Genomic DNA, 20,107 nt, shown 5'->3' on the forward strand with positions numbered 1-20,107 from the left:
TGCAGTTACCATCTGCAGTGATTTTGGAGCCCCCAAAAATAAAGTCTGACACTGTTTCCACTGTTTCCCCATCTATTTCCCATGAAGTGATGGGACCAGATGCCATGATCTTCGTTTTCTGAATGTTAAACTTTAAGCCAACATTTTCACTCTCCTCTTTCACTTTCATCAAGAGGCTTTTTAGTTCCTCTTCACTTTCTGCCATAAGGGTGGTGTTATCTGCATATCTGAGGTTATTGATATTTCTCCCGGCAATCTTGATTCCAGCTCGTGCTTCTTCCAGTCCAGCGTTTCTCATGATGTACTCTGCATATACATTAAATAAGCAGGGTGACAATATACAGCCTAGACGGACTCCTTTTCCTATTTGGAACCAGTCTGTTGTTCCATGTCCAGTTCTAACTGTTGCTTCCTGACCTGCATACAAATTTCTCAGGAGGCAGATCAGGTGGTCTGATATTCCCATCTCTTTCAGAATTTTCCACAGTTTGTTGTGATCCACACAGTCAAAGGCTTTGGCATAGTCAATAAAGCAGAAATAGATGTTTTTCTGGAACTCTCTTGCTTTATCCATGATCCAGCGGATGTTAGCAATTTGATCTCTGGTTCCTCTGCCTTTTCTAAAACCAGCTTGAACATCAGGAAGTTCATGGTTCATGTATTGCTGAAGCCTGGCTTGGAGAATTTTGAGCCATTCCCTTCTCCAGTGGACCACATTCTGTCTGATCTCTCCACCATGACCCGCCCGTCTTGGGTTGCCCCACGGGCATGGCTTAGTTTCATTGAGTTAGACAAGGCTGTGGTCCTAGTGTGATTAGATTGACTAATTTCCTGTGAGTATGGTTTCAGTGTGTCTGCCCTCTGATGCCCTCTTGCAACACCTACCGTCTTGCTTGGGTTTCTCTTACCTTGGGCATGGGGTATCTCTTCACGGCTGCTCCAGCAAAGCGCAGCCGCTGCTCCTTACCTTGGACAAGGGGTATCTGCTCACCACTGCCCTTCCTGACCTTCAACGTGGGATAGCTCCTCTATGCCCTCCTGCGCCCGTGCATCCACCGCTCCTTGGATGTGGGGTTGGTCCTCCCAGCCACGGCCCCTGGCCTCGGGTGTCGGGTAGCTCCTCCCGGTTGCCGCCACAGCTCTATACAGTCAGCAAAAATAAGACCAGGAGCTGACTGTTGCTCAGATCTTGAACTCCTTATTGCCAAATTCAGAGTTAAATTGAAGAAAGTGGGAAAAACCACTAGATCATTCAGGTATGACTTAAATCAGCTCCCTTATGAATATACAGTGAAGGTGACAAATAGATTCAAGGGATTAGGTCTGATAGAGTGCCTGAAGAACTATGAAGGAGGTTTGTGACATTGAAAAGGAAGCAGTGATCAAGAGCTTCCACAAGAAAAAGAAATTCAAAAAACCAAAATGGGTTGTCTGAGGAGGCCTTACAAACAGCTATGAAAAGAAGAGACGAGAAAGGCAAAGGAGAAAAGGAAGAAGATACACCATTTGAATGCAGAGTTCCAAGAATAGCAAGGAGAGATAAGAAAGCCTTCCTCAATGATCAATGCAAAGAATTAGAGGAGAACAATAGAATGGGAAAGACTAGAGAGCTCTTTAAGAAAGTTAGAGATACCAAGGGAACTTTTCATGAAAAGATGGGTTCAATAAAGGACAGAAAATGTGTGGACCTAACAGAAACAGAAGATATGAAGAAGCAGAACTATACAAAAAAGATCTTCATGACCTAGATAATCACGATGATATGATCACTCACTTAGAGCCAGACATGCTGGAATGTGAAGTCAAGTGGGCCTTAGGAAGCATCACTACAAACAAAGCTAGTGAAGGTAATGGAACTCCAGATGAGCTATTTTAAATCCTAAAAAGTGATGCTGTGAAAATGCTGCACTCAATATGTCAGCAAATTTGGAAAACTGAGCAGTGGCCACAGGACTGGAAAAGGTCAGTTTTCATTCCAATCCCAAAGAAAGGCAATGCCAAAGAATGCTCAAACTACTGCACAATTGCACTCATCTCATAAACTAGCAAAGTAATGCTTAAAATTCTCTAAGCCGGGCTTCAACAGAACATGACCTGTGAACTTCCAGATGTTCAATTGGATTTAGAAAAGGCAGAGAAACCAGAGATCAAAGTGCCAACATCCACTGGATCATTGAAAAATCAAGAGAGTTCCAGAAAAGCATCTATTTCTGCTTTATTGACTATGCCAAAGCCTTTGACTGTGTGGATCACAACAAACTGTGGAAAATTCTGAAAGATATGGGAATACCAGACCACCTGATCTACCTCTTGAGAAATTTGTATGCAGGTCAAAAAGCAACATTTAGAACCGGACATGGAACAACAGACTGGTTCCAAATAGGGAAACTAGTACATCAAGGCTATATATTGTCACCCTGCTTGTTTAACTTATATGCAGAGTACATCATGAGAAATGGTGGTCTGAATGAAGCCCAAGCTGGAATCAAGATTGCCAGGAGAAATAACATTAACCTCAGATATGCAGATGACACCACCCTTATGGCAGAAAGTGAAGAAGAACTAAAGAGCCTATTGTTGAAAGTGAAAGAGGAGAGTGAAAAAGTTGGCTTAAAACTCAACATTCACAAAACTAAGATCATAGCATTCAGTCCCATCTCTTCATGGGAAATAGATGGGGAAACAGTGACAGACTTTATTATTTTGGGCTCCAAAATCACTGCTAATGGTGACTGCAGTGATGAAATTAAAAGATGCTTACTCCTTGGAAAGAATGTTATGACCAACCTAGACAGCATATTAAAAAGCAGAGACATTGCTTTGCCAACAAAGGTCCATCTAGTCAAGGCTATGGTTTTTCCAGTAGTCATGTATGGATGTGAGAGTTGTACTGTGAAAAAAGCTGAGTGCCAAAGAATTGATGCTTTTGAACTGTGGTGTTGCAGAAGACTCTTGAGAGTCCCTTGGACTGCAAGGAGATCCAACCAGTCCATCCTAAAGGAGACCAGTCCTGTGTGTTCATTGGAAGGACTGATGTTGAAGCTGAAACTCCACTACTTTGGCCACCTGATGCGAAGAGCTGACTCACTGGAAAAGACCCTGATGCTGGGAAAGCTTGAAGGTGGGAGGGGGAGGGGAAGACAGAGGATGAGATGTTTGGATACCATCACAGACTCAATGGACATGAGTTTGAGTAGACTGCAGGAGGTGGTGATGGACAAGGAGGCCTGGCGTGCTGCAGTCCATGGGGTTGCAAAGAGTTGGACACCACTGAGCGACTGAACTGAACTGATGTCCAGACAGAGCAGAGGAGTAGAGAATCCAGGCAGTTGGGGCAAAAACTCGCCACCAAGGACTTGCCAGCTTCTGCCATGTCCTCTCGAGGCTCCCAGATGGCTCAGCACTGAAGAACCTTCCTGCAAGTGGGAGATGCAAGTGTGATCCCTGGGTCAGGACGATCCCCTGGAGAAGAAAGTGACAACCCATTCAAGCATTCTTGCCTGGAAAATCCAATGGACAGAGGAGCCTGGCGTTCTATATTCCTTGGGGTGGCAAAGATTTGGATACAACTGAGCGACTAACTAGAAACTACAAAGCATATTCTGTCAAGGGGTGGGATTTCTACCAGTACTGCAGATCTTGAACTTGGAGGGACACAAGGAAGCAGACAGTACTGGACAAGATATAAAAGACATAGATCTTAGAAATAACAATTGTGCACCAGTTGTTAGCATTAGGGCAGAAATTTCAAACAGAAGGATTGGGATAAGAGTCATAGATATCAGGGTTCATGCAGGGGGTCAGAACCCTGGTCACCACTACTTTGGCCACTGCCCCTGTGGTTTCCTTCATCCCCATACCCCACCATGGGTGAGGAGCTCTCTGCAGCCTCATCCTATATCAAGGATGTTTTCTTTTGCCCTGTCAGGAGGTGTTCATAACCCCCATGTATACCGCGACCTGTCTGCACATTTTCTGTAGAAAATGTTTCCTGACTGCAATGAGAGAAAGTGGAATAAACTGTTCCTTCTGTCATGGAAATGTAACTAGGAGAGAGTGTGTCCTGAACGGGCCTTAGACCTTGAAAATATCATGAGGAAATTTTCTGGTAGCTGCAGATGCTGTGCAAAACAGATTCAATTCTATTGCATGAGACATCATTACAAATCTCATAAGAAGTATCGAGATGAATATGGTGTTTGTTTCTTTTGTCATTCCAAACTTTCAGATCTCTCAATATTCAGTAGGTGCCGGGGTCCAGCCCCAGCTGATCCAGGGTATTCGAAGGAGAGACGGCATAGGCGAGGGTCAGGAAACAACTGCTTAATTACACGTTAATTAAGGATACAAAGAGTAATAGAATGAGGATAGCTCAGTAGGAAAATTCAGTGGAGAAAAGAGGCTGAGTAGCTTGGTTTACGCGGGAGACCAATAAAACTTCAAGACAAGAAGTTTGCACCACTTACGTAGGCCGCAGGCATCCTTCCGTTCTCCCGAAGGAGAGGAGACACTGAGGCCTCCCCAGTCGGATCTTAGAAGCCCAGGCATAATTAGCAAACATGGTGGGTTCCGCGCTCCAGATGGAGACTCAGCTAGAATTTGGGAGAGAGAGTGACATGGGGAGACCAAGTTTCAGTGAACAAGGCCCGCACTTTATTTTCCAAAGTAGTTTTTATACCTTAAGTTATGCATAGAGGATAATGGGGGAAGGGGTAGAGTCATGCAGCAAGCCAGGCTTTCTTCCTGCAAACTTATCATATGCAAAAGTTCAGGTGATTGACATCATCTTCTGGCCCGGAGGCCTGTTAACATTTTAAGAAACTTATTTTTCTCTAAAGGTGATTATTCCAAAGTCAGGCACTAGGCTTCCAAAAAGCATTGGACAAAGCTGCATTTTACATTTCTATACACCCATTATATCAATCAATACACTGCCAAGGACACAGTAGGTAAGGAGTATGGAGACTTAGCAGCAAACATTGGCCCAACAAGTGAAAAACCCTTCACCAATACAATTTCTAATCAATCTTTTAACTACTCAAAGGAATCTGTGTTTAGGCAGTTTAGAACATCTCCTGCCTCTCACAGTTGGGAGGCTCTGAACAATCACATGTGGCCGGAAAAACCTATTCAGGCAGGCTAGAGGATTTCCAAAGGAGTTTGTAGGTTAAACACTGTCACATCCAAGAATTATTAACTGGAGCTGTAAGCTAACTCTTTTTTCAGAGAGAGGTAGTGGGAGACAGCCCCCCGTAAAGTCAGAGGTGTAGGTGAAAGCACAAAGCAGAAAGTAGGCAGACTCTGGTTTTGGGGGTAGATGCTCGAGAATTTCCAGGGGGCTCCTGAGGCTCGATCCCGCCTTTGCGTATGACGAGCCTCCTTCCTCATGACCTTTGTCATGGGCGGAGTGCCTCACGCTGGCTCCTGGCAGTGATAGAATTCCAGTTGAGCTATTACAGATCCTCACTCAATATGCAATATGCCGGCTCCCGGCAAGTAGGGAACAGTAATAAGAGTGAAACATCCACATCTGATAACACAGAATCTTACCAAGAGAATACAAGCTCTTCTGGGCATCCCACTTTTAAGTGTCCTTGGTGTCAAGAATCAAATATGAGAGAGCATTTCCTGGATCACTGTGGCAGTGATCACCTTTCAGGATGGTTCCTGGGATGTGTCCTATTTGTGTATCTCTTCCTTGGGGAGATCTAGCCAGATTACTAGAAATTTTGTTAGTCATCTAAATCAAAAGACATCAGTTTGATTACGGAGAATTTGTGAATCTTCAGCTAGATGAGGAAACTAGCTATCAAAATGCTGTTGAAGAATCTTTTAAAATAAACATCTGAAGGCTGTAGATGTCTGCATCTTTGTACCTGAAAGTGCCATCTTCAAGGAGAAAACTTTATGAAGTCACTGTTTCAATAAGTTGATGTATATATTAATAAAATTGAAAGTGAAAGTGGCTCACTCGTGTTCGACTCTTTGTGACCCCATGGACTATACAGTCCATGGAATTCTCTAGGCCACAATACTAGAGTGGGTAGCCGTTCCTTTCTCCAGGGGATCTTACCAACCCAGGGATTGAACCCAGGTCTCCAGCATTGCAGGTGGATTCTTTACCACCTGAGCCACAAGGGAAGCCCAAGAATACAGGAGTGGGCAACCTATTACTTCTCCAGCAGATCTTCCCAAACCAGGAATTGAACTGGGGTCTCCTGCATTGCAGGCAGATTCTTTACCAACTGAGCTATGAGGGAAGCCTATAGTTCAGTCTATTGTTTTAGCATTTTTAATTGAAAAATAAAGGTGGGTCATCTAAAAACAAATTATTTTGATAAGTTAAAAGTTAAAACTTACAATATTATCTTGTAATGCTGAAAAGAGAATCCCTTTTGTCCTTATCTTACATTCAGTTCAGTTATTCAGTCATGTATGACTCTTTGTGACCCCATGGACTGCAGCACACCAGGCCTCCCTGTCCATCACCAACTCCCGGAGTTTACCCAAACTCATGTCCATCAAATCGGTGATGCCATCCAACCATCTAATCCTCTGTCATCCCCTTCTTCTCCTGCCTTCAATCTTTCCCAGCATCAGGGCTTTTCAAATGAGTCCACTCTTAGCATTAGGAGGCCAAAGTATTGGAGTTTCAGTTTCAGCATCAGTCAATCCAATGAACACTCAGGACTGATCACTTTTAGGATGGACTGGTTGGATCTCCTTGCAGTCTAAGGGACTCTCAAGAGTCTTCTCCAACACCACAGTTCAAAAGCATCAATTCTTTATAGTCCAACTCCCACCCAGAAAAAAACATAGCCTTGACTAGATGGATCTTTGTTGGCAAAGTAATGTCTCTGCTTTTTAATATGACATCTAGGTTGGTCATAACTTTCCTTCCAAGAGTAAGCATCTTTTAATTTCATGGCTGCAATCACCATCTGCAGTGAATTTGGAGCCCAAATGAACAAAGTCTGCCACTGTTTCCCCATCTATTTGTCATGAAGTGATGGGACCAGATGCTATGATCTTAGTTTTCTGAATGTTGAGCTTTAAGCCAACTTTTTCCCTCTCCTCTTTCACTTTCATCAAGAGGCTCTTTAGTTCTTCTTCACTTTCTGCCATAAGGGTGGTGTCATCTGTATATCTGAGGATATTGATATTTCTCCCGGCAATCTTGACTCCAGCTTGAGCTTCATCCAGCCCAACATTTCTCAAGGTATACTCTGCATATAAGTTAAATAAGCAGGGTGACAATATACAGCCTTGACGTACTCCTTTTCCTATTTGGAACCAGTCTGTTGTTCCATGTCCAGTTCTAACTTTTGCTTCCTGACCTGCATATAGGTTTCTCAAGAGGCAGGTCAGGTAGTCTGGTATTCCCATCTCTTTCAGAATTTTCCACAGTTTATTGTGATCCACACAGTCAAAGGCTTTGGCATAGTCAATAGAGCAGAAATAGATGTTTTTTCTGGAACTCCCTTGCTTTTTCAATGATCCAGCAGATGTTGGCAATTTGATCTCTGGTTTCTCTGCCTTTTCTAAAACCAGTTTGAACATCTGGAAGTTCATAGGTCACATATTGTTGAAGCCTTGCTTGTAGAATTTTAAGCATTATGTTAGTAGCATGTGAGGTGAGTGCAATAGTTTGAGCATTCTTTTGCATTGCCTTTCTTTGGGATTGGAATGAAAACTGACCTTTTCCAGTCCTGTGACCACTGCAAAATTTTCCAAATTTGCTGGCATATAGAGTGCAGAACTTTCACTACATCATCTTTTAGGATTTGAAATAGCTCAAGTGGAGTTCCATCACCTCCACTAGCTTTGTTCGTAGTGATGCTTCCTAAGGCCCACTTGACTTCACATTCCAGGATGTCTGGTTCTAGGTGAGTGATCACACCATTGTGATTATCTGGGTCGTGAAGATCTTTTTTGTACAGTTCTTCTGTGTATTCTTGCCACTGCTTCTGTTAGATACATACCATTTCTGTCCTTTTTTGAGCCTGTCATTGCATGACATGTTCCCTTGGTATATCTAATGTTCTTGAGATCTCTAGTCTTTCCCATCCTATTGTTTTCCTCTATTTCTTAGCATTGATCACTAAGGAAGTCTTTCTTATCTCTCCTTGCTATTCTTTGAAAGTCTTTATTCAAATGGGTATATCTTTCCTTTTCTCCTTTGCTTTTTGCTTCTCTTCTATTCACAGCTATTTGTAAGACCTTCTCAGATAGCCGTTTTGCTTTTTTGCATTTCTTTTTCTTGGGGATGGTTTTGATCCCTGTCTCCTGTACAATGTCAAGAATCTCCATTCATAGTTCATCAGGCACTCTTGTCTATCATACCTAGTCCCTTAAATCTATTTCTTAATTCCACTGTATAATCATAAGGGATTTGATTTAGGTCATACCTGAGTGGTCTAGTGGTTTTCCCCATTTTCTTCAATTTAAGTCTGAATTTGGCAATAAGGAGTTCATGATCTGAGCCACAGTCAGCTCCGCATCTTGTTTTTTTTCTGACTGTATAGAGCTTCTCCATCTTTGGCTGCAAAGAATATAATCAATATGGTTTTGGTGTTGGCCATCTGGTGATGTCCATGTGTAGAGTCTTCTCTTGTGTTGTTGGAAGAGAGGATTTTCTATGACTGGTGTGTTCTCTTGGCAAAACTCTATTAGCCTTTGCCCTGCTTCACTCTACTCCAAGGCCAAATTTGCCTGTTACTCCAGGTGTTTCTTGACTTTGTACTTTTTCATTCCAGTCCCCTATAATGAAAAAGGCATCTTTCTGGGGTATTAGTTTTAAAGGGTCTTATAGGTCTTCATTGGAGAAGGCAATGGCACCCCACTCCAGTACTCTTGCCTGGAAAATCCCATGGACAGAGGAGCCTGGTAGGCTGCAGTCCATGGGGTCACTAAGAGTCAGACACGACTGAGTGACTTCACTTTCACTTTTTACTTTCATGCATTGGAGAAGGAAATGGCAACCCACTCCAGTGTTCTTGCCTGGAGAATCCCAGGGACGGGGGAACCTGGTGGGCTGTCATCTCTGGGGTTTCACAGAGTCGGACATGACTGAAGCGACTTAGCAGCAGCATAGGTCTTCATAGAACCGTTCAACTTCAGCTTCTTCAGCATTACTGGTCGGGGCATAGACTTGGATTACTGTGATATTGAATGGTTTGCCTTGGAAATGAACAGAGATCATTCTGTCGTTTTTGAGATCGCATCCAAGTGCTGCATTTTGGACTCTTTTGTTGACTATGATGCTACTCCATTTCTTCTAAGGGATTCCTGCCCACGGTAGTAGATATAATGGTCATCTGAGTTAAATTCACCCATTCCAGTCCATCTTAGTTTGCTGATTCCTAGAATATTGACGTTCAGTCTTGCCATCTCCTGTTTGACCACATTCAGTTTGCCTTGATTCATGGACCTAACATTCTAGGTTCCTATGCAATATTGCTCTTTACAGCATTGGACTTTACTTCCATCACCAGTCACATCCACATCTTGGTGTTGTTTTTGCCTTGGCTCCATCCCTTCATTCTTTCTGGAGTGATTTCTCCACTGATCTCAAATAGCATATTGGGCACCTTCAGTCCTGGGGAGTTCCTCTTTCAGTATCCTATCATTTTGCCTTTTCATACTGTTCATGGGGTTCTCAAGGCAAGAGTACTGAAGTGGTTTGCCATTTCCTTCTCCAGTGGACCCCATTCTGTCAATAACTTTAGTACTTTCTTTCAAAATGTAGTACTTCCAGTATGTCAAGTTAAACCATTCTGAGATTTGAGAATGTCTTTAAAGGAAAATTGTAGAGGTCATTTTGATGAAATTGTGTTTTAAGGTTTGTGGATTAGTTAAATATCATTTATTGTCTTATGTGTCTTTCATGTAAGTTTTTTTTTAATTTATTTATTTTGATTGGAGGCTAATTACTTTACAATATTGTATTGGTTTTGCCATACATCAACATGAATCTGCCACGGGTGTATACATGTTCCCAGTCCTGAACCCCCCTCCCACCTCCCTCCCCATATCATCCCTCTGGGTCATCCCAGTGCACCAGCCCCAAGCATCCTGTATCCTGCATCGAACCTGGACTAGCGATTCGTTTCTTATATGATATTATACATGTTACAATGCCATTCTCCCAAATCATCCCACCCTCTCCCTCATGTAAGTTTTTCATAAGGAAAATATTGACTTTCTTTGCTGTTATCTGGGAGCTCCTCAATATGGAAATCTTTGTTTAAAACTTCCCATCCTTTGATCAGTTGTTTGGGGATAGGGATTGGCTTTACAGGTACACAGTTCAAATTAATGAGACAGTCCTTGTTTTTAATATGCAGATGGCTGAATTGGGGTAAGGGAAGAAACTGTGTTGATAATTTATACCTAAATTTCATAGTACCACTTAACAGGCCTCAGCAGTTACAATTTATGTTGTTAAACAGAGTCTTATCTCAGATGCATTGCTTTATTTTTCAATTAAGCATGGTTTTCTCCTTAAAAAAAAAAAAAAAAGAATCACAGATCTTATGCCTAAATTACAAGGTCAAGACAAGCTTAGCTGAATTCTGGAGTGCTTGAGATTCCCAAGTCCTTCAATTTCTCTTGCCCTTGGACAGCATTGAGTCTAGAAACTGGAATGAAATTAAATCCACAGTTATAAGGAGAAGGAGCTTTAGAAACACCCTGATCTGTTGTCTGGTAACTCCTCTGAGGCCCCAGGGAGATTGCAAGGGAAGGAGCCTCCCTTTTAGCTTCCCTTTTTCTCTCTTTGACATACTGTCTCCAGGGCCTAAATATATTTCCCCCAGCTCCCAAGGGCTTTTCTATTTTAAGCCTTCTTTCAAATAGTGGAATAAAAGGCCTTGTGCCTTAGTCTTGGAATTTCAAATATTCTGGGAGAGATAGAGTTCCATAGGAAAGTAATATCCTGAATCTGTATCTTTCTGAAATTGTTTCTCCAGAGGGCTACTTACCCTTCAATAAAAGGTCACCTGTTCATCACCCACTGAAAAGTTATTTGTGGGGCATCTATTGGTGCTATGAACTGTGTTACTTCTAGCATGAGACTGAGAAAAATGCACATTATTCCCACCTTTAAGATTGTTTAGTCTAGTGAAGCGTCAGACTTATCAGTGGACATATCATGGACACATAGCAAACCTAGGGCTCTAATAGGGCACAGAGCAGGAGACACATATCCTGATTATGGGCCATAGCAGAGGAATGTGCTTGGTCACAAAGATTGTTTTATGCCCTGTTGAGGATTTTATTGTTCCTAAAACATTTTCAGGATGAAAGAGACATTTTAGTTTTAGAAGATCACTTTGCCTACAGAGTCCAGAACGGACTGAAGAGGAGGCAAGCATGAATTCAGGGAGAGCAGTAGGATGGGTATTGCAGAAACAGATAACGTAGGCTGGACTAGAGTGGAGTCACTGGAAATACAGAAAACAAGTGTGAACGATATTTTAGGACATGTCGATCAGCAGGCCCTAATGGGACAGTGCTTTGTGGTTTGCACAGCACGGTGGATGGTAGTTCTCGTCCCTGAGGCAGACATCCCTGGAGGAGGCCGTGCGTTTTGGCAGAGGAGGACATAGGAGCAGTTCATGAGTTAAAGTTTAAATTGGTGGATTTTGAGAGGCATTTGAAATGTCCAAAAGGAAATATCAGGTTGCAGTTGCTAGATGAGTCCAGCATTCAGAGTAAAGGCTGTATGTCTTCTTGATAACACTTGACAATTCCTGGGCATGAATGATATCACCCAGAGATGAGCATAGAATGAGAAATACAGAGCAATAGATGAACACAATGCCGTGTACATCTAAAAACAGCTTCTGGGCCACATGGGCTTTGGCAAAAACACATTGATCTAATTTGATCTTTTTTCCCACCAATTATTTACAGTGACTTTGGGCCTGGACTATTTCTCTGTAAATATGTAAACTGAAGAAAGCAGTTAATCTCAAAGGACTATACATTTAAATAGTATTTTTTCTATATATTACAAACCTAGAAACTGAAAATGCAAATGAGTGTGTGGATGGAGAAGGGAAAGAATCTATATTAAACGTTTTTCCAGAACTGAATTAAAATAAATTTTTTTTTATTATGGAAAGTTTTATTTTTTTTTATTTTTTTTTAAATTTTATTTTATTTTTAAACTTTACATAATTGTATTAGTTTTGCCAAATATCAAAATGATTTTTGAAAATATAAGTAATACCAGTTTTGTGCCTGAGAGTGAGGGCATATTGCTTTGCAGTGTGTATGTGGCGATGGCACCTCGCTCCATCCTTAGTGCAGAGAAAATAATTCCTCTTATTGGATAATTTTTTTAATACCTGAAAATTTGAAAGGCAGAATTTAATTAATCAACATCTGAATTGCTTGATATTTTGATTTCAAATTCTGAGACAGGGAATGCACTCCTAAGGAAGCAGAGGGAATTGGGACTCAATGAAGTCTCAGTGAACAGGCAGGAACCTTATGGAACCATTGAAGATAGTCTCCTTGGAGGATTTTGTAAAACTTTAAAAAAGTTTTTCTCTGCTTTGAAGGTATCTGATAGGACCATTTTATGACCATTACTTGGAATATTCTCAACATCTAATCAATTTGAAGTTCTTTCTCATGTCTAGTCCAGTTCTTTCTTGCTTCCCTTAAAGGCATTTCTTCTTATTCAAAATGACCAGCAGCTCCCTAGAATCTTTCATTTAATAATTCTTCATATAAGTAAGGAGATTAATGAAGTCAGCTCTCAGTCTCATCATCTGAGTTAAAATCACCAATTGAACAAGTGGTGTGTCATTGCACAATTAATGTGGTATGCGAGGTGTGAGTGTGCTCAGTCGTGTCTGACTCTTTGTGACCCCGTGGACTGTAGTCCACCAGGTTCCTCTGTCAATGGGATTCTCTGGTCAAGAATACTGGAGTGGGTTGCCATTTCTTCTTGCAAGGGATCTTCCTGACCAACCCACAGATCGAACCCATGTCTCCTATAGTGGCAGATGGATTCTTTACCACTCAAACCACCTGGGATGAGAAAAAAGTAAAGATGCCTAGACAACCAATGCTGACACCATGAGAAACAACTTCAGCCATCCAACCCTTTTCTCAAAAGTCCCTTTTCTAAGCCCTCAGTATATATTTTTTTGTCTTCTGTTTTTTCTGTTGATTTGGAGGGATCAGAAATAGAAATGAAGAAGGATGGTTCTGTCTGTATATGAAAAGTTAAATTGATGCAGACCCTTCCTGTTATTCTTGATCACATTGGTGGAATTCATTTGCTCCCTTAACAGATGCTTATTCAGCCCCTAGATTGTGCCAGGCACCATTAAAAGTTCTAAGGCTATAACTGAGAAAGTAAAACAAACAATTGAAATGTACTTTTCCTCATGGACCATGAATATGATGGAATGATTGTAGGGGTGAGTCTAAAAATTGGAAACTGGATTCTTCCTTGGTAATTGCATCTTCAGTTGACCCATCACTGTTATTGGTTTTATAATCAGTTGTTCAAACAAAATTAATTGAGTCTACTCATGCTAGGTGTAGGGCTCTCGTGGAACTTGTAATTTGCTAAGAAGAGGAAGTCCAAACGTAGATCACTGCATGACAACCTAAGGCAATCAAGAGATTTTTGCAAGGCAGCACAAGATTAACAGCTGACTGCATGGCTCAGATTCTGAGGAGGTATTTGCTAAATTATGTCATGAAATATTTTTTTCTTTTACAATGTTGGTTGGTGGAATAGACATAATGTAAAAATAATTTGATGTCTGCTTTCATTGCTATCAACTAATAGGATCTCTGTGGCAACATGACGTGAAGTTCTAATTCTCCTTCCTTTTGGGAATCTCTTTGCTCTGAATCCATTTAGTTGTATGTCAAGCTTTCATTAAATTCACTGAACCTAGTGATTATTCCATATGGTTGTTTGTTAAATGTATGCTTCCAGCTGCAGAATTTGGATAATAATCTAGATGTTCAAGGATACTTCACACTTTTGTAATTTATGCAAATAATCCTTTTCTTTGTTAACTTGTCCTTGAAACAAACCAACCATTTGTCACCTGTGTGATGCTTGTATTATTCCTCAGACTCTGGCTGCCATTGGGCAAATTATGAAGACAGCAGATTAACTTTCTTTGCTGTGGGTTAGCTACTGGGACTCTTGCATGAAGACATCTGAATATATGAGGCTGATGATAAAGCCTTTGTGAACATGCCTAATGACTTGGGTAACTTCCATCATCCTTTATGGAAAATGACATTGATACTGATGTTACCTCGGAAACGTTAGATTCTCTTTATAACTGTTGTTGACAGCCAGACTTCAAAAATGTTGCCTTGTTTGAATCATGGAATGCTATCATTTGGGAATGTTGGTATATTGTGGAGAAGAAAAAAAAGGCATTATTAAAAGTGAAGATTATAGTAGACAGCTTTCAGGTGGGGTGCCACCAACTGATGAACCCACCCTGTCTTTTGTGTTTGATCCTATATTTTTGAGGAATGGGCCATACAACTTTCTACTAATGTAAGCCCCTGCACTCATGGCAGTATCTGTTTGATCAAGTAGTAGAGAAATGTGTGCTCATTGCAGTCTTGGTCCTTTGGAACTGGATAGGGGCTGTAACAACAAAAGGTACTATATTCTGCCATGGGAATGAGGGAATGGAGAATGTAGACCTGTGGAGGATGAGATAAATGAAGCAGAAGGCAGAGAATAGAGGAGATAGGGGATAGGGGACAGTCTTATCCATCCCACTTCCTTCCAGTTGATGTGACTATGAAACGATCACCGGGACCCAAGAGTGGAAGTCAGTCTTCCCACAAATCAGGAAATCAGTGGCTTCATTGCTAGAGAAAGGGAGAATGAATATTAAGGCAATGAAGTGATGGATTTCCTCTGTAGTCAGAGAGATGAAAGGAGAGTTTTTGAACAACTGGAAGTTTCCTTTAAATTTTTTTTTTCTTGTAGGCTATTTGCTCTACAGTATTGTGGCATGACTCAACATGAATCACTCACAGGTATACACGTGTTCCCTTCCTCCTGAACCTCCCCTCCCACCTCCCACCCCATCCTCGTCCCACCCCTCTAGGTTGTCACAGAACACTGGGTTGAGCTCCCTGTGTCACACAGCAGATTCCTCCTTGCTCTTTTACGGGTGGTAAAGTACATGTCTCCATGCTATTCTCAATGCATGCACCCTCTGCCTCCCACACTGTGCCCACAAGCCTGTTTTTTATGTCTGTGTCTCCATGGCTGCCCTGCAAGTAGGTTCACTAGTACCAGCTTTCTGATCTGATGAAAGTGACCCACACATTATAAGAGGAATCACAGTAAAATTTTTTATTTTTTAAAGAATTTTTAAATATAAAGAATAAGGCAAATCATTATTTTGTTTATCACTGTTAATTTCATGATCATTTGACCAGAATCAGGTTGAAATTTGGTTCATATGGTGTGTGAAGAAAAGGCTCACTGAGAAATGATACCAGAAGAGAGTTGGTATTTACCTGCTTGAGTAAATACTTTAGGAGGTAGTTTAGCAATCTGTTACTTCATACAAATATAACTAATACATATAAATGTGCCTTTCTGCTACATTTTGAAACTTAAAATGATATTTAGTAAATCAAACTTACTGGCATTCTCCTCCTCCCCAGTTATTTGAATTTGGTAAATTTCTACATGGACTTCGTCCATTTTTCACCCTCTGGCAAGTAGTAGTGAAACTGAGTCCCTGTTAAAAACAGAGTTCCTCTGCTGAGTTTATAGCTAACATCTCTGTCCAAAACATTCTTCCTTTTCTTGACCTATACCTGTTCCCGCCAAGATTGAGGAGTATCAGGGGAAAAGGGGGGTTTGAAACCTTATAGGTCTCTCCTGAGTACAAAAGCCCCACTCGACTTAAAAAGATGCCCAATGTGAACATTGTGGTTTAAGTTTTACTTGAGGCAAAATGAGGACTGAAGCCTGGAGCACAGCAGTTCAGATTGCTCTGAGAAACTGCTCCAAAGAGGCTGAGAGGTTTTGGTGGTGGGGGAGTTCATGCAGTCACGCACTCATCTTACAAAAGGCTTTCTGCTAGTCACAAGGAGCTGATGTCACCATGAAGGCGTGTAGTGCTCTTCTAGATGGAGGAGGTGCAAGGATTGGGCTCATAAATTCAGTTCTTGAAAACATCTAATTATCTAAAGACCTGCTCTGCCAGTTTTCTTGGAGCATAAAGTGCCTCATTCTTTCCCCCCGTGAACTCCTTTCAGGGCGCATTGAAGGTCAGCAGCTGCAGCAGCCCAGGCTTCATCCCCATGGAGGCAGATGGCAAATGCCCTTGGCAAGTGCCAGTTTGTCACTGACACCCCCCCATTTCTTGTTTGTAAAAATGAAAGACCTTAGTCTCCTGGGCCTTCCCTGAGGTCATGTGCTGGATGCACAGTGAAGCCAAGCAAACCAAAGCACCAGAGTCTTGGGTACAGAAAGATTTATTGCAAAGGGCAAGCAAGGAGAATGGGCAGCTTACGCTCAGAAGACCCCAAATGTCCAGTGGCTTTTAGATAAGGATTAAAGTCTAAATTAGCGGGGAGGGTGGTCGGGTGTGTGATGTTTCTGGACTCTCAGCCTTCGGGCTCTGACTAGTCTGGGTTCTATGTGCTTGTGGTCAGTATGTCATTCCCATCCTCCACCTGCTTGGGGGGTTTTGGTTTCTGCAGAACAACTTAAAAGTATACAGCAGATTGTTGTGTACTGTCCTTTAGAAGGAACTAGAAGCCCTGGGACTCTATCGTCCTGATAATTAACTGCTTGAGTCTGCTCTTTGGAACTCTGGGAAGGCTGTGGTGGCTGAAGGTTTATTTATTTATTTATTTGCCTCCTACAAATAAGAAGCAGGGCACACACAGGAACTTTGGTTCTGGGGAGGGCCCCACAGGGTTCCGTTTTGTTTTAGTAGGTGACTTTGGTTTTGAACAACTGTCGATTTACTTGTGCTGCTTAAAGAATTTTTCTTGGATTTTAGAGATGAGGATATGTCTTCATCTTTTGCTTTCCTGGATAGTTACTTGCCAGTTGGTTTGATTCATCATAAAATCGCCATCTGCTTTCGTGAGTATGAGGCCCTGTAAGGAGAGGGGCAGACATCTCTTGCTTAATAACAGTCTCTTATTACCTTCTCTGCTTCTAAGAGGGCTAGGAGGGCTCTGTGACCTTCACAGTGGTAGACATTCAGCCTGAGAAACAATGGGGATATAAAGCATGAGCACATACCGCTAAGAGGGGCATTTAATTTCTGGCTTGATTTATATAGGAGAGGTTGGGACATGACTTGGGCATGTTAGAAAAGCTTGCTTAAAAGTAGCTGTAGAGCTGCATGCCTAGGACCCAACTTTCTAACCTGGTCACTCTCTAACCTGGTCACCCTCATACCTGTACTGGCTGTGACCACTCTGGCAGTTTCAGGAACCGTTTGAACAAGGCTTATGCAGGGCATCCTGAATCTTAGCCCTTCTCCTACCTAACCCATTCTGACAGCGTTTGCAACCCTCTGAATGCCTCAGACTTTCTTCTTCTTGTAAATATGGCGAGTGTCCCAACCATCTGACACTTGGAAGTAGCCAGCACCAGTGCTTGGGGCACTGTTTCTTCCATAGCAGCAACATGCTCTTAGGGGACAACAACCTGCCTGTGAGATGACTGGACACCTCTGAAGCATCTGCACCTGTGGGACTATCTGTTAGCCTGTGTGGACCCAGGCTAAGAGACAGACAGCCTGTGTGGACCCATAAAAGAGATGACCCCTGGGGGCTGGAGGAAAGGAGTGGGAACATTGAGAGATGTCACTGTGAAGAAGAAGGGACGCTTTCTGCACTGGAAGAACTACAGGAACCAAAACTGGAAATAGCAGCATTGTCAGCATTCCCTGAGGCCTCTTGCTGTGCAAGGCACTCTGCCCCATGTTTGCCACGTGTTACATCATTTCACCTCTGTAGATGGTGCTGTCACGCTGCTACCATTCTCAGTGCTGAGGAAAGAAGCTGAGGGGTGGGGGAGTGAAGGGACCTGCCTGAGGTCACAAAGCTAGTCAGTGGCAGAGGCTGGAGCAGATCAGATATGACTGCCATGAGGAGGAGAGGCTGGCCCTGCACTGTGACACACACAGCTGCCCAGCACTGCTAGCCAAGCTGGCACAGTTGTACAGCTGTGGAGCTAGAGAGCTGTCAAAGGCAGGGCTTGCTTCGTAGTTTCCCCAGCCTGGTAAAAAGGCAAACCATTAACTCATGATTTCCAGGAGCCTGGATGCTGTGGGGAGATCCTTGCAGTTCATCCCCCATCCGCCATCTTCCCCAGGCATTCACAGCACACTAACATACCAACAGTAACACTCAAATTGACACGCACATACTTATGTTGCTGGAAATGCGGATATGTGAAGCAAAGTCATCCATCCATACCTACTGTATGACCTTGCTCTGTTAAGCGAAATCCAGACCAGCTTTTCCAGGCTCTGGATAATGGTGTCCTCACTTTTCCACGGAAACATCTGACTTCCTATCCCTCACGCCCTCTCTATTTTCCACTCTGTGCCTCGGGCATTCTAATCTCTCCCCTTCCTCCTTTATGACCGGTCATATCTCCCCTCTGCTCAAGGCTCAATTTAATATGTGCATATTCTAAAAAGCTCTTGGTATGGATTGAGGTTCCTTTTCCTCTCCAGTTTTTCTGAACGCATACATTTGCTCCAGTTTTTGAGAATAGCAGAAATCGTCCTTGAAATCTATTATAAAGCTCCAAAAAGACTTCAACATGAAGCAAAATGATAGGTGGCCATGCTGATGGAGAGGTGGAGGTGTTTAGTATAGGGTTTGAGGACAGTTGAGCTGCTGCAGATAATTGTCATAATTTCCATTTCCATTGGAAAATGGAAAGTCCCCAAAAGCAAAAACACGTACGCAGTGGCAAAGCTGTTTGTTTATTCAAGAAAGAGTATATAAGGACTCCATGCCAGGAAAGGTCAAAAGTAGCTATTTTAAAATGAACTTCATTTAGGGTAGCATTGTGGTCTTTGATCATCATTTAGTCAGGAAATTGTAGAGTTTTAAAATACCCAAATATTATGGAAATGAACCTGTGTTCTGAGGTTTCATTAAATTATGTTTAAGTTCATTTTTCATGTGGAAAACGCGCTTCAGGCTTCAATATGATGAATTGTTTCCTCCCGTTGACAGTGGTGGAGGAAGGTAATTTAGTGTGCTTGCTGCAGTCCTCATGGTTTCCTCCTCCTTTATTCTGGGCTGTTGTGATTAATAGGATTACATTGGAGTGATCACAGTTGCCTGTTTGTTTATCCCATCACTGAGGTCAGTGCTGAGGCTCTTATTTCAGGGTTCTTTAGGTTGTGAGATCTAGTTTTTCATGTTCATAAGGTCATAAACTTTTGCTGTATCATCACCACTGTGCAATGTTGAACTGAGCTAAGTGAACTCTCAGTCATATCCATGTTATGGGAATTTGATCATTTATCTGGAAAGTATTGACTGAGCACTGCTGGTGAGCGACATCTTACACTGTGCTGAGGAAGTCAAGGCTGTTTCACAGGGTCTAGCTGAGAATGCAGTCCACGGGGTCACAAAGAGTTGGACAAGACTGAGAGGCTGAACAGCCACCACCTCCACCTTATACTTTGGGAACCTGATTAGTGGTATAGAGTGAGTGCTGGGGTGAAGAGGTGGAGGGGAAATGGCAAGTGAGTGGCGCTGGTTTCATCAGTAATGAAGTAAAACAGACTAAGTGATAATTATTTTCCATGTTTAGATTGTGAAACATCTTGCCGTTTGGTGGAGTGTCAAGAAATACATATTTATTAAATTTAGTTTGACATCAACTAGGAGATATATGTTACAGGTGTATGTACAGTGTCATTCTGGATGTGTGATAGTTAAAAGTATGAGATGCTGCATCTGGGGTAATACTGTCCTTACATTTGAGCAAGTGGGGTCCTTGTCCCAGGCCCCTGTGCCCTGACTGTACTGTCCTTGAAATGTTCTAACCCCCCCTTAAATGTTTGGCCCTGTGCTGGGGGCTTTGAGTGCT

General features: G+C 42.2%; 1 protein-coding gene and 1 pseudogene across 5 annotated transcripts in view; both read left to right on the plus strand.

Annotated features, from left to right (window-relative positions):
- Positions 1 to 20,107, plus strand: part of KCNN2 (potassium calcium-activated channel subfamily N member 2) — a 582,895-nt gene that overhangs the window by 139,932 nt on the left and 422,856 nt on the right. The window contains exons 2-3 of one of the 5 annotated variants that reach the window (XM_055536520.1): positions 13,561 to 13,704; positions 14,996 to 15,045. The exons of 3 other annotated variants lie outside the window; for them this stretch is intronic. The gene's annotated coding sequence lies outside the window, so the exon portion shown is untranslated. The remainder of the gene's footprint in view (positions 1 to 13,560; positions 13,705 to 14,995; positions 15,046 to 20,107) is intronic. One more of the 5 variants, XM_055536523.1, reaches the window with a different exon arrangement.
- Positions 3,867 to 5,849, plus strand: LOC129620801 (E3 ubiquitin-protein ligase RNF138-like; annotated as a pseudogene).

Source organism: Bubalus kerabau, chromosome 10 (genome assembly GCF_029407905.1).
Source record: "Bubalus kerabau isolate K-KA32 ecotype Philippines breed swamp buffalo chromosome 10, PCC_UOA_SB_1v2, whole genome shotgun sequence".
Taxonomy (NCBI): domain Eukaryota; kingdom Metazoa; phylum Chordata; class Mammalia; order Artiodactyla; family Bovidae; genus Bubalus; species Bubalus kerabau.